This window comes from Prionailurus viverrinus, chromosome C1 (assembly GCF_022837055.1).
Source record: "Prionailurus viverrinus isolate Anna chromosome C1, UM_Priviv_1.0, whole genome shotgun sequence".
In the NCBI taxonomy this organism is placed as follows: Eukaryota; Metazoa; Chordata; class Mammalia; order Carnivora; family Felidae; genus Prionailurus; species Prionailurus viverrinus.
In genome coordinates, this window is record NC_062568.1 from 208,980,883 (window position 1) to 208,996,044 (window position 15,162).

At 42.4% G+C, this 15,162-nt stretch overlaps 1 long non-coding RNA gene across 1 annotated transcript; it reads right to left on the reverse strand.

Annotated features, from left to right (window-relative positions):
* Positions 1 to 265: 265 nt before the first annotated feature.
* On the reverse strand, positions 266 to 13,572 carry LOC125173109 (uncharacterized). Its single transcript, XR_007154930.1, has 3 exons — positions 13,399 to 13,572; positions 8,439 to 8,490; positions 266 to 914 (listed from the first exon to the last, which is right to left on the reverse strand). It is a non-coding gene; the product is annotated as an uncharacterized LOC125173109 (long non-coding RNA).
* Positions 13,573 to 15,162: the final 1,590 nt, after the last annotated feature.

The following is a 15,162-nucleotide window of genomic DNA, read 5'->3' on the forward strand; positions in this document are numbered from 1 at the left end:
TGAGAGTTTCTATTTTATTTTTTTTCTTCTTTTTTTTTTTTTAATTTTTTTTTCAACGTTTATTTATTTTTTGGGGGGACAGAGAGAGACAAAGCATGAACAGGGGAGGGGCAGAGAGAGAGGGAGACACAGAATCGGAAACAGGCTCCAGGCTCTGAGCCATCAGCCCAGAGCCTGATGCGGGGCTTGAACTCCCGGACCGCGAGATCGTGACCTGGCTGAAGTCGGACGCTTAACCGACTGCGCCACCCAGGCGCCCCGAGAGTTTCTATTTTAAATAGAGTGGTCGGAAGAGGCCTCTCTGAAGAAGTTTCGAGCAGAGGGCTGAAGGACCTAAGGAGGCCATGAGAAGACTAGGGCAAAGACACTGCAAACGGAAAGGTCATAAGGCAGAAACTATCTCAAAAAAAACCACAGGAAGGTATCTCAACAAAGCTGCTAAAAAATGACATGGAAACTATATTAAAATTTTGTGTCCCCCTTCCCCAAAAGATATGTTAAAGTCCCAGCCCCCAGTACTTGACAATGTGATCTTATTCGGGGAAAGGGTCTTACAGGTGTAATTCCTTACGACGAGATCGTACTGCAGCAAGGTGGGCCCAGAGTCCAATATGACTAACGTCTCTGCCAGGAGGTCATTTGAAGATGAAGCAGAGATTGGAGAGATGCGGCTCCACATCAAGGAGCACCGAGGATGTCAAGGAATGCCACCATCGGGGGCTTGAGGAAGGATTCTTCCTAGGATCTCGGAAGGAGCGTGGCCCTGCTGACCCTCGATTCTGGACTTGAGGCCTCCAAAGCTGCGTGACAACAGAGTTCTCTGGTTTTAAGCCTTCCGGCTTACGGTACATTTGATGGCAGCCTTGGGAAATGAATACAGATGCCTTCTAGACGTCCAACTTCTGGAGTTAGAGCTACAGATGTAAATGAGGAGATATCATTGCAACACAATGAGGAAAGAGACTAGACTTCACCCTTCAGCGAAGCCCAACAGTCTCCTGTCCACAGGAGTCACGTGAACAGGAGCCGATGACAACCTGTGAAGGAACGAGATGGCTTACATTCTAAGACACCTGCACAAATTTCAGAAGAGCTGAGCGGACCGCCACAGTGTCGGATTAAGTCAAGGCCACAGCAAGAACCACGGGCAGATGAAATCACCATGTAATAGTAGACCATGAAATGGTAAAAACACAACATACTATTCGTGATCCAGTAAATATAATAAAAATGTCTTACGTGGCGAAATGCAGCCAGTAGTATAGATAATGGTAACTGGTGACCTCAACATTTATCAAAGTGACAGAATTAAATATGAGAGAACTAGACAGAGCAGTAGCCCGGATGACTCAGTAACTACAACAGAATTAGCAGGTATAAATGGAGAACAGTAAGGAGGGGGACAATGAACTTCCTTTGCGAGTATACAAGTCTCCCCAATAAAAAGTCATCAAATTCTAGGGGCGCCTGGGTGGCTCAGTCGCTTAAGCGTCCGAATCTTGATTTTGGCTCAGGTCATGATCTCATGGTTCGTGGGTTCGAGCCCCACTTCGGGCTCTGTGCTGACAGTGTGGATCCTGCTTGGGATTCCCTCTCTCTCCCTTTCTCTCTGCCCCTCTTCTGCTCTCTCTCTCTCAAAATAAATAAATAAACTTTTTAAAAAAGCCATGAAATTCTAGAGCACACGGTCATATTCTTACGTCCAAACCACAATAATAACAAAAAATGAACAAAGAGAAAAGGTACCTTGAAGTAATCAAAACTTATAAAGCATCAAACAACATGGAGGGTGGAATTGAATTCAAGACATGTCAGACCATTTTCGCAGTGATAAGGGTAAAGATGATACCTCAATTTGTAAAAGGCTGTCTTAAATTAAAAATCGCGTCCATTAGCCTCTAGGGTGTGAGAAAAGTCTGCCTGGGAACAGCATCACCCATCTGATTGCTGGGGTTGGCTTGGTGGATAGGTCAGGCCCAGCCTGTCCCTCCGCAGAGCTCAGACTCCATCCGGAGGGAGCGGGGTGGGCTCTTCGCGGAGAAGCTGTTGCCCACTCTTACAGAAAACGTACTACATTTTCTTTTGTCTTTCTAAAAAGTCCCCTAACCCTTCGAGGTGCCCATTTCTAAAGAAATCTCGTTGCATTTAAACTCCAAGGCCAAATTTTTATTCCAGCAGCCCGGGAATCAGATGAAAAACTATGTCCAATCCATTTATAACAAACGATGATCCTCAGACTCAGATGAGTGTCGGTGGGTGTCTGGCGGTGGTAGGGATTTCTTGCCTCTTCTGGGAGATGAAATCTCTCGTTATGGCATTGTTATGTCACCAAAACACAGAGCCTGCCAAACCCCAGCTTAGACATTTATGTGGGTTTTCCCGAATTCCCTTCAGCAATTTAAATCCTAGATGTTATTGCCAGCTACCAGGGAATTAAATAGGGAATATTCAGGAAATATAAAGTGACTAACAGTTAGCGTTGCACAACCCTTTCTCATGGGCATTTTCCAGGGCTGGGAAACAGACTCGAGGGTACAGTGGAACACAATAAAACGTTCACAGACATCCTGAGGTTCAGACTCTACAGACAGATGGAGAAATTACTGGTCCTGTTCCTGGAAGGACTGAATGTTTTCACAGTAAACCTCTTTGCCTGGGGCTTTGTTCGCTCGTATCTTAGAAGTCGTGATTCAGTACAGTTGGAATTGTGCATGAGCAAAAGTCAAGATTTCAGTTTTATGGATACACAGTCACCTCTCTCTCCGAAAAATAATGAACTGCTAATCACCTGAAATTAAGAACTGGCATCAGAAACACACTGAGACCTTCCCATCCAAACCCGACATCCCACAACCATTTGAGATTGTTATTACTACACTTTAGTGAAAGACAGAAAATCAAAACAATACGTGCGAATTTGGTGCCTAAAGAAAGGACGGGGACAACACTAAGAGACAAGCAAGCGTGGACCTTACTCCACAGTGTGACAAAGCTGTAGAGCTGACAGGACCCAGGAAGGGAGTGTAATTCTTCGAGGAAGAAGGGACATGGACAGCATCAGCTAAGATCGTGCTCCCGTGTGTAAAAATGGAACAGCAAAGGCCAGAAAACAGAGAATGTGCCTCCTTGAAACGGACTAAAAAGATACATTGCAAAAAATAGGAAGTAGAGGTTTTTGGCCAGGATCCCTTACATCTGGAATCTCCTGGCTTTTTTCAGCATAACAGGAATCAAACCCTGCAGTGAAAACTTCACTTTTAAAACAGGCATGTTTTATCTTAGACTTTTCAGTATTAGCGTGTGCATACTCCCAACGTACAGAAGGTGTGAGGGATGAGTATGTTTATTCTCTCCCTCTCCCTCTCCCTCTCTCTCTCTCCTTTTCCTCCTCCTCCTCCTGCCTCTACATATATGGAACAATAAAACTTTAAAAGCATACTTGTAATTTTTGCTAAACACATTTATCTCAAGTTTTGTGACCAATAATTCTACAGCAAGGAAGTACCTATCTGTGAGATATCATTGTATCTGTAAATGTCTCGTTTCTTCAGGAGAGAAGACCTCTATCCGCAGTCTGTATTTGCGATGTTCTTTCTTATTTTAAGCTGTTGATAATAAGGTGTTCAACCACAAAGTAAGTATCACGTGCTTTCCCTGTCCCCATGCACCCCGTAGCTAACAAAAACAGAGGGGGGGGGGAGACTCAGAATCTATAAAATCCTGCTTCGGTGAAATGTCCTCTGTACCTATGACCCCATCTCACAAACTAATAAGCTGTATAACTACATGCTAGTCTGTCCTCCAGAATACACATCAGAGCCAGATGGAAATTCCACTGACCAAATTAAAACACACTAATTGGGCATCAAATTTCTCCCGAAAATGTTCCTTCCCAGCATCAGAGATGAGGTATCGTGTGGGTGTCGGATGTACAGCTAAGAGGAAATTCATTCTTTCTGTACAAATAAATCATTCAAATTCACTTCACTGAACTCTCTTATTGGCTCCTAGAAATGATCAAATGTAGGATGTGGGAAATGTAATTGCTCACACATCCAAAAGGTTTATTCAGTGAATGGAAACAAGAATAGTGGAAACAAGACAGCTAAATCATTTTTTAGATAAGATGTGTTCCTTTGCAAAACAATTCTAGAAAATCAAAAGCTACATCTGGGGTACAGATGGATACAGATGCTCTTAGCTTCAAATGGATGTATGCAAAAATCTCTGTTCAAATACGCTAAATGTTTTAAACAATTGATCTTAAGGGGCCCCTGGGTGGCTCAGTCAGTTGAGTGTCCAGCTTTGGCTCAGGTCATGATCTCGCGGTCTGTGGGTCCGAGCCCCACATCGGACTCTGTGCTGACAGCTAGGAGCCTGGAGCCTGCTTCAGATTCTGTGTCTCCCTCTCTCTCTCTCTCTCTGTCCCTCCCCCACTCATGCTCTGTCTCTCTCCCTCTCTCAAAAAAAAAACATTAAAAAAAAAAAGAATTGATGTTAAGACATTCCATTCTAACATTAATTCCTAGTTCATAGTCTCACCAAAAACACACTGTATAAAATTAACCCTACAGTATAGGGGCACCTGGGTGGCTCAGTCAGTTAAGCATCTGACTCTTTGTTTTGGCTCAGGTCATGATCTCATGGTTTGTAGGATCAAGCCCCGCATGGGGTTCTGCGCCCACAACACAGAACCTGCTTGAGATTCTCTCTCTCTCTCTCTCTCTCTCTCTCTCTCTCTGCCCTTCTCCCATGCTCTCTCTCTCTCTTAAAAGAAATAAACATTTTAAAAAATATATTTAAAAAAAATTAACATTACAGTTAGGAATTCCCACCAACATAGGCAGCTCCATGAATTGCAATGAATTTTCCGGCTATTGTACAATTCTCATGATGATTCAAAAATAATTGAACTTCCAAATTTTTTTCAGAATAGTTGACCTGACGTGAAAGCCACTGATAATGTTTACAGAAGCCTTAAATAGCTCAGTATTCCTCAGGTCAACGTCAACATCAACAGTGACAAATCATGTTAATAGCACGTACCCTTGATATGATGTGATAAAAAAGGCACTTTACTTCTATGATCTTCCTCTTTTAAACCAAAAGCATTACGAGAAAAACATTACATAAATTCCAATAGAGGGACATTTGACAAAATACCTGACTAGTCCTCCTCAGAACTGTCAAGATGATCAAAAACAAGGAAAGTATGAAATTGTCACAGCCAAGAGGAGCCTAAAAGAGACATAACAACTAAATGTTATATGGTGTTGTGGATGGGCTCCTGGAAAAGAAAAAAAAGGCATCATGTAAAAACTAAAGAAATCCAAATGAACAATGGAGTTCAGCTGATTATAATGTGTCACTATGGGGGGCGCCTGGGTGGCTCAGTTGGTTAAGCTCAGCTCAGGTCATGATCTCACAGTCCGTGAGTTCAAGTCCCGCATCGGGCTCTGTGCTGACAGCTTGGAGCCTGGAGCCTGCTTCAGATTCTGGGTCTCCCTCTCTCTGACCCTTCCCCATTCATGCTCTGTTTTTCTCTGACTCAAAAATAAATTTAAAAAATTTTTAAAAATATTTATAATGTGTCACTATGGGTTCATTAATTGTAAGTAATGTTAACCAGGGGAGAAACTGGGTGCTGAGTATATGGGAACTCTGGACTGCCTTCTCAATTTTCCTGTAAATCTAAAACTGCCCTAAAAAAATAAAGTCTATTTTAAAAATATTGATGGCTTTTGTTTAAAATGTCATAGCTTTGGAGCACCTGGGTGGCTCAGTCAGTTAAGTATCCAACTTTGGCTCAGGTCATGATCTCAAGGTTCGTGGGATCGAGCCCCACGTCGGGCTCAGTGCTAATAGATCAGAGCCTGGAGCCTGCTTTGGATTCTATGTCTCCCTCTGTCTCTGCCCCTTCCCCACTCACACTCTGTCTCTCTTTCTCTCAAAAATAAATAAACGTGAAAAAAAAAATTTAATGCCATAGCCTCATGTCTGCCACTTATCTGTAAGTGGTTCAAATAAAAATGTAAAGAATGTAAAAGGGTAAAACAAATGTAATAATTTGTAATAATCTGTAACTACTAATAGCCTACTGTTGACTGGAAGCCTTACCCATAATGGAAATAGTTGATTAACAAATGTCTTGTAGGTTACAGGCATTATATGCTGTATTCTTTCTTTTAATGTTTATTTATTTATTTTGAGAGAGGAAGCACAAGTGGGGGAGGGGCAGAAGGAAAGGGAGAGAGAGAGAACCCCAAGCACTGACAGTGCAGAGCTTGATGCGGGGTTCCATCTCACAACCACGAGATCATGACCCGAGCCAAAGTCAAGAGTCAGATGCTTAACTGACTGAGCTGCCCAGGCACCACTATATTCTTACAATAAAGAAAGCTAGAGAAAAGAAAATGCTATTAAGAAAATCATAAGGAAGAGAAAATACATTTATAGTACTCTACTGTATTCATCCAAAAAAATCCATGAACCTGCATGCTTATATTTTCAAAACTGTGTTTTTCAAGGGTCAACTATATTGACTATATAAATAATAATAATAATAATAATAATAATAATGATAATAATAATAACTTCCAATTAGTGGTGCTAAAGAAAGAGAGATTAGAATTCCAAATAAGAAAATAAAAATTGGACGGCAGTGATGTGAGTTAACATGTTCTTAATCATTCCTTGTATTTTTCAGAAAGGTAAAGATATTAGCTTTAGACTTTACTATGTTAAGTATGCATTTTGCAATTTCTAGATAGCCATTTAAAAAGAGAACTAGAGAGTATAATTTTTGAATTGAGGGATGGGATGAAAAAAAAATGTAATGACTATCCAAAAAGCAAGAAAGAAGAAAAAAGAAACTTCTTACAGCGAGACAAATAGAAGGTACAAACTTACATGATAAAAATAAGTTATAATTGTCAGTAAGTATATCGGTAATCACAATAGATCCAAGTGAAATAACTCTCTACTTAGAAGACAAATTAAAAAAAACAAACAAACCTCTGTGCTTTTTATAAGACACAGCTAACACTTAAGGAAACTCAAAGATTAAAAAGAACATTTTGGAAAAAGATTCACCAAAATACAAACTAAATGAAATCCAGCGTGACTATAGCAATACCAAACAAAACAAACTTTAAAGCAAAAGTTATTACTAGTAGAAGCTCATTATACATTAACAGAATGTTCAATTTACCAGACAGGTTTAACAATTCTAAACTTGTATGCACCTAATAACATAGCCTCAAAATATCTAAGTAAAAATGTCAACAACATTACCAGAATAGAGTGAGGGAGAGTAGACCAACAGCCAGGGAGAATAAATAAAATAAATGGAAGCTACAATGATGAGCTACCCAGGTCCCCCCGGAGGGCTGAAGTCTTACTTCTGGGATTAAGCCCCATACTTCTATGATTGCTGCCAGAAAATAGTCCTTACCTGTCAACCCTCTTTAAAGAGTGTCTCAGCTAAATAAAATGGCTTTGCCCAATATTGCTCTTCCTCCCAAGGGCAACCCACATCCAATGACTGGCCAGTGGGGGTGGAAGGAATAAAGATCCAGCTCCCTTGCCTAAGTTGGGACAACTCTAGAGGACCAATCCAGCTCCAAATCTTTCCATAGGATCAGCTAAGGCCTCTCTTGGATCTGTACCACAGCTCAGCTTCTCTTTCTGCCCAAATCTGCTCTTTCCTCTTCCCTTCAATAGATTCCAAGAGTATACTCTAATAAATTATCCTTCATCCCAAAGCCTGTTGCCCAAGGAAGCCAATCTGCAACAAATATCCAAAGGGGGTGGGGGAGTACTAGTAAGAAACTGAAAGCATGGAATAGAAGTCAGGAAAGAAGATATGGCTATAATTAGATTTGGGCCCAATTCATATAGAGGTGATAATAAAAGTTTAGGAATTGAATGTGATGGCTTAGAAACAGATAAAAATAGCTCCAGAGGATGCCTACAGCTAAGCATCCTAGAAAAAGAAGACTAGAAGACTAAGGAGGACTCAGAAGAGACACCAAAAAGGTATGATAGTGTAGTGTCATCAAGGTCAAAGAACAGAAAGCTTCAAGGTGCAAGTTACGGGGTCAAATGCTTATCCTATAGATAATGAAATTGTTGTGGATACTTGATGTATACCAAAAACATCCATTTCCCTTTTCTCCTAGTCCATGGTCCAATTTGACTGTAGGAGATCACCACCCCTTCTCTGCATTTAGTTGATGTGCTTCAGGTGGAGCTAATTCTACCCATGGTTCCAAGGGTGGCCTTGCACCCAGGCTTGGCCAATCAGAGCATTCGTTCCCTGTCCCTCCATTTGAACTAGTGAGAAGCAGGCCCAGGTTTTGGTTTTTGTTCAAACCATTAAATAAGCTTTTTTTTTTTTTTTAATTAAATGGCCCAGGGTTTGCTGGCAGCCATCTTACCTCAGAGCTTCGGGCAGCCATCATGCCACCGAAGAACCTCAAGATGAAGTCACTACAAAATAGGACAAAACCAAAAGTTAGGGAAAGCCCAGACGTGGGTGACGTTATTTGAGCACCTAAATAAAGCAGTGCATGCAGCCACTAAGACTTGTCCAGAACCGAAGCAGTGAATTCCTTTTTATTTTAATGAACTTGAGTTGGATTTTTCTTTCTTTCTTTTTTCAATGTTTCTTTTTGAGAGAGAGAGAGAGAGAGAGAGAGAGACTGAGAGAGTGGGGGGGGGGGGGCAGAGAGAGAGGGAAACAGAATCTGAAGCAGGCTCCAGGCTCTGAGCTGTCAGCACACAGCCCAATGCGGGGCTTGAACTCACAAATCGTGAGATCATGACCTGTGCCGAAGTCCAATGCTTAACCGACTGAGCCACCCAGGAGCCCCTGAGTTGGATTTTTTTTATGTCTAGCACAGTAAAAAGGTGCTGATAACATGAGGATAGATATTCTACATATTCAATTTCGCATTCTACTTTTTACACCAAGCATTATAATGGAAGAATTTGCAGTGGTTGAAAGCAACCGCCTCGGTTTAAACCCACAGTTACCAGCTTTGTAACCTTGGGCATATTACTTCACCTTGTTCATAAACCAGGCATAGTAACAACATGGACTTCACAGGATTGTGTGAACGTTTAATTAACTCTTATAGGTAAAGCCCTAGAACAGAGCCCAGTTCCTAGCAAATGCTATAAAAGTGTCAGCTATTATTAGTTATTATTCCTAATTACAAAATCTTCGTAAGGATCATTTTAATAGCTGAATAGATATTCGATATTTTACATGCCAACTGTCCTACTAACAGGCCAGGTTTTCACTATTATGAACAACACTGCATTGAGCAACTTTGAGCAGAAAGCTTTCTCTATTTATGATTATTTCCTCAATGTATCACTAGTAAAAATACTGGCTCAGGGGCGCCTGGGTGCCTCAGTTGGTTAAGTGCCTCCAACTTCAGCTCAGGTTATGGTCTCATGGTTCCTGAGTTTGAGCCCCACATTGGGCCCTCTGCGGTCAGCACAGTGCTCGCTTCAGATTTCTGCCTCCCTCTCTCTCTGCTCCTCCCCTTGTTTTCTCTCTCTCTCAAAATAAATAAGCTTTAAAAAAAATACTGGTTCAAAGAGTCTTTGATTCTCAAAGATTTAAGGAGACAGAATCTAGTCTTGTTACGAAGACTTTTTTGCACTTTATATAAATTAAGTTTCCCATATGTTTGTCTATAATCCTACCGCTGAACGTTCTCTGAATGTTTCTCTTGCTCACTACCCCGAACCTTGTATGGACTGGCACATAGTAGGAGTTCAATAGATATTTATTAATGAATGAATACATGTATGAATGAATAAAGGTGGAGCCCCAAGAAGTGTTGGGATTCATTGACTTCTTACAATGCTACTGTACCCAGTCACTGGGTAATATCTCCTTGCCCTTGCCTTGCAGAGAAAATGGTAATGCTGCCTGTATTTAAAAGTTCTGCAGGTACTTTATGTACAAACTAAACCTATTTCTTAAAAGGACAAATGCCTGTGGGTGTTTCTGAATATGAGTTTACAGGAAGGTGCTCATAGATTTGTGGCCGCTTGTTATCTTCCCTTCAGAGATGCTGGGAGTCTCCCATCCGTCGGGTATCTCCCCAAGGATTGCTGGTGCTTGATATTTCCCTATGGCAGACCCTCGTCTTTGGCTTAAGGCTTTATAGCCTCTTAAGTGGAAATACTACAGGAAAAGTGAGACAGTTTGTCTTAGAAATCGTTTATGCTCCTGAAATTTAACAAATGAAAGCACCTCCCAGACAAATTAAATCATGTATGCTAATAAGCAATAGAGAATTTGGGAATCTTGCAAAGAAAGGTGTCAGAAAATCCCTCAACGAGTTTACAGCAATAACAGTGCGAATAGCAATGATTTAAAAAAAAAAAAAAAAAGGACAGTTACTGTTACTGAACCCTGACTGGGGCCAGACCACGTTCTAAGCACTTCCCAAGTACGATCTCATTTATCTGGCCAGGAACCCTGCAGAGTAGGAACCACTATTATCACCATCTTACAAAAGGCCAAGTAAGTACTTGAGTCACTGGTGAGACAGACAGTCAGGATGTAAACCCCAGGGTCTGCGTTCTTCATCACTGCACCAGATTTTTTTAATTCTCATTTTACACAGAATAAAAGAAACTATCTGTGACCAAGGGATCCATTTGGTAAAATCATAGCAAGTTGTTTCAGAACTAACTCCTAAGGGGTCCACCTCTCCAAAGTTTCTTTTTTCAATGCGACAGTTTTGCTCCCCACAGGTACCGTGTTTGCTGAACGATTCACTGTGTCTGTGGGCAGAATACTTCATCTCTGTGGGTGGCAACGAAAGAGTGAGGTATATTTCTGTAATCTCTTGGTGAAGAGGTGACATTCATATTTTTAATTAATTTCTTTTTAATCAATTTATTTATTAATTTATTTATTTATCTGGCAAGGGACTAGAGCACACCCTACTGGCCAGCTGATGGGAAATACAGCATTTGCTTGGGGGGGGAAACGAAATGTTAAAATTTGAAGATAAAGTCAGGTTCATGTTCAAAAGAAACCCGAAAAGCATCGTCTTGCAAACATCCACATATTCAATTAACGTACGTACGGGACACTGAAAAGTTTCTGATAGTCATAAGTTCCAGAAGTGGACTAGAACAAGAAATACAATGATCACCAATCACATCAAATGTTTGTTAAGGGAGAATTAGGTAAATGAAAAGTGGTTCAATTTATTTTTTTGTTTTGTTTTTTTTTTGTTTGTTTTTTTTAAATTTTTTTTTTCAACGTTTTTTATTTATTTTTGGGACAGAGAGAGACAGAGCATGAATGGGGGAGGGGCAGAGAGAGAGGGAGACACAGAATCGGAAACAGGCTCCAAGCCATCAGCCCAGAGCCCGACGCGGGGCTCGAACTCACGGACCGCGAGATCATGACCTGGCTGATGTCGGACGCTTAGCCGACTGCGCCACCCAGGCGCCCCAAAAGTGGTTCAATTTAAATATAAACGACTATACGTGCTATGAAGGCAGTTAAGCCATGGCCCTGACACTGAAACAAGAAAATGATCAGTTAAAACCAGTCTGTTCATGGGGCACCTGGGTGGCTCCGTCAGATAAGCATCCGACTCCTGATTTCGGCACAGGTCATGATCTCACAGTTCTTGAGTTCGAGCCCCACATGGGGTTCTGCGCTGACATGCAGAGCTTACTTGAGACTCCGTCCCTCTCTCCCTCTCTCTGCCCCACCACCCCAAAAATAAACATTAAAAAAAAAAAGCCTGCTCATTCTTCATGGTCTGCATATCTGCAGTATATACCACATATACTTTTCTTCTTTTTTTTTTTTTTTTTTTCCTTTTAGGGTAAAATCTAAGAAGGGGGAGGAGTATCCCTGAGTACAGAAGGGAAAACATGGATGTTGTAAAGAAATCTTTTCCCGTGCAATTTTCCAAATGGCTGCTACAGTTGAAAGCTCAGAGGAGACGTCCACTGTGCTGTGGGACTCTTCGTGAATGAATCTCGGCTCTTATCAGCATGGATGTTTTATAGTAACCCACAAAGTTTATTGGATATATATCTGTGCCCAGATGTCTCCAAGCCATAAAGTGGCATACTAATAAATGACCTATAAGAAATGGAATTTTTCCATTGTCATGTTTTCCTGCACACTCAGCCACATATTAGTAAAAAAGGGAAAGTGCCTGGTCACATTTATATCACGAATAGACAAAAGTAAACGCTCTAGAACTAAGAGGGTAATCCAGAAAGTGTCTCACTTTAAAACATTGGACTGTTTCTACGGTGAAGACAAAACCATCTATAATCAAGAAGAAAAACACCAAAATGTGCATCTTCTGCAGGATTCAATAACATTCAAACATAAATTTGGATGGGTTGAAAGGCCCCTGTCCAGCATTGGTATTGCTGGACAAGAGAGAAAGGAACAAAATCTTTAGAAAAGCAGTATCTGTGATTCTACGGTTTCTGAGCCAGAACGTCCCCTTGTTCTCACTCCAAGGACAGCTTCTTCTTACACTGAGAAATGGCCAAGTGCAAAGGGACAATTTGGGTCAATGTGATGTAAGTCTAACATTTTAGATGTTATGTTTAGTTTTTTTCATATTAAAAAATAATCAGCTAATATAAATTCCTTGGGAAGTGCTTCAAAATTAAATGGACTGTGAGAGATGGAAAAAAAAAGAAAGTCTGACTTTAAGCTTCTCTCTTCCTGGAGACAATTTAAAACAAGTTAGGTTCAGTACACAGAGGATATTTTCCCCCAAACCTCTAGTCTAGTGTTCTAATCTGTTAAAAATCAGTGAATGATCGCCTGATACACACAAGATGCTAATATTATTGCAAGCTGCTTAGCACCTTCCTTTTAAACTCTTCCCTAAATACAATATCATTGACAGGACAGTATTATTACAAAAGATCACCAATAGACTATTAGATAAAAGATTTGTGGGGTAGGAGTCTCCTCATGTAATTCAGCCACAGCCGAGAGAGCTATATTACATGAACATAACTAGAAGCCAAATCCAGTAAGCTATCAACTATAACTGGGTTTCCCCCCCCAAACAAATAGACATAGCTGTTTATTTTGCTCGTTTAACACAGATTAGAAGAGGGGCGCCTAGGTGGCTCTGTCAGTTCAGCATCTGATTCTTGATCTCAGCTCAGGTCGTGATCTCACAGTGCGTGAGTTCGAGCCCCACATCGGGCTCTGGGCTGATGGTGTGGAGCCTGCTTGGGATTCTGTCTCTCCTTCTCTCTGCCCCTCCCCCCCCCCCATGCTTTCTTTCTGTCTCTCTCTCAAAATAAATAAACTTCAAAAAATAAAATAGATCGGAAGAAAAGAGTGGATTAATCATGTATTATACTCACGTGATTTTATGATTTTTGACAGCTTCCCAAAACGGGACACCATACGGTTGACAACTGTAGAGCGAGTGTCCCGTGGATCTTCTTTCTCTAAAGAAGGGGTGTGTTTGATGGTTGCCCTGGCAATTATCGCTGTTAATGAATAGGGGAATGGAAAAGCATGCCAATAAGGCCAAAGCACAAATTACAACTGTATTGTAGTGGCTTGAATTAGCGTAACGAGGGTTCCTTTCGGATGAAACTTGAGTTCATCTAGGTCCCCATTCAGTAAACGCTCTGCACTGTGAGGTCTGAAAAGATGTTCTCTGGCAAGTTCTCAGGCTAGTTCTTTTTATACACTGATAACAGCATATGGCTAAGTCTTAAACATAAATGACACCAAAATGGGGGAGAACGATCTGGAGTTTCCGCACAGCAAAGAGCCTAATTTGGTGAAGAAAGCCAGAGAGTAGTTGTAACCGATTTCCATCATCCTACAGTAATAACTAAATCAATGGCAATAAGACCATAAGTTGGTTGACCCGACTCAGGACCTATGACCCCAGAGCCCCCATAGACCAGAAAAAGCCCATCAGAAAGGAGAGGAGAGCTCTCTGCTAAACATGGGTTTGTCTTGCAACTGAGAGAGGGCAAAGGGATACTTCAGATTTGTGTGTGCGCGTGTGTGTGCGTGAAGCCCTTGAATTCAAAACTGGGCCTTTGAATCGAATTTAAAAGAATGTAAGTGAATAACAGGGGAGAAAAGGCAAATCGTTTCATGGAGTGCGTAAGTTAATAGTTAACCTGATAATGAGGTCAGAATCTCATTCTATGTGTTAAACTCCCCCAATTAGGTAGTGCTAACTGTGTAACTCTGGGGCACAATTGCTGAAACCAAGAAGGGGCTCTCCGAGGCGAAGGAGGTCAGCCGGAGGTCTGTGGCCTCTACTTAAAGAGAGAGTACCATTCAGGGGACTGTTCCGGTTAAAACTGGAGGGTTTCTGTCTGTTTGCTTTTTTTCTTACTTTAGTTACTCTTGGTTTGTTATCATTTGTATTATTTATTTTTCGGTTAAACTATAAGCCTAAGTTGCATCACCTTCCAGGGGAGAAGCCTCCTCCTGCAGGCTAGCTGGTGTTTTGTCCTTGGGCATCGCCGGCTACCCGGATGCCCGGAGATGCGGAGAGCAGCGTGGGTCTAATAAGTAAACTCGAGATCGGAGACCGAAGGCGAGGCCCGGTTGGGACTGGGGGTGCTCCTCCTGGAAGCCACGGGTCAACGGCCACCAGGGCCCGGCCTTGACTTTCAAACATGTGGTCGGAGGAGAGGTGGCTGGGCAGACCCGCGTTAGGAGGGCTCATGAAAGGCCCTCACCAGGGTGGCCACCCTGTCCCGTGCTGTGCCGCTCTGCCCCGCGGTGTGCGACTCTGTCCCTCGACGCCCCACACCGTCTCTTCATGTCCCGTGCTGCCCCACTCTGTCCACACCGTCCCTTGCGGTCCCTCCCACGCCTCGGCCCGCAGGCCTACGGTGCGCGCGGGCCTCCTGCTCGCAGTGGCTCCACTCGCCATGGCCGGGAGTCTGCGGCCACCCGGTCACCCCGCGGCGGCCGCCACGCGGGCAGGGGAACACCCGCCAAACCCTCCCCGGGGCAGGAAACGACGGGAAACCCCGCTCGAGGCGCGGCGCCGCCTGCGGTTTGGGCGGAACGAGGCCGAGCTGCCCGCACACCTCACAGAAAAGTTCGATGTCAGGACTCCGGGGGAGGCTCGGCAGCTGCCGCTCTGA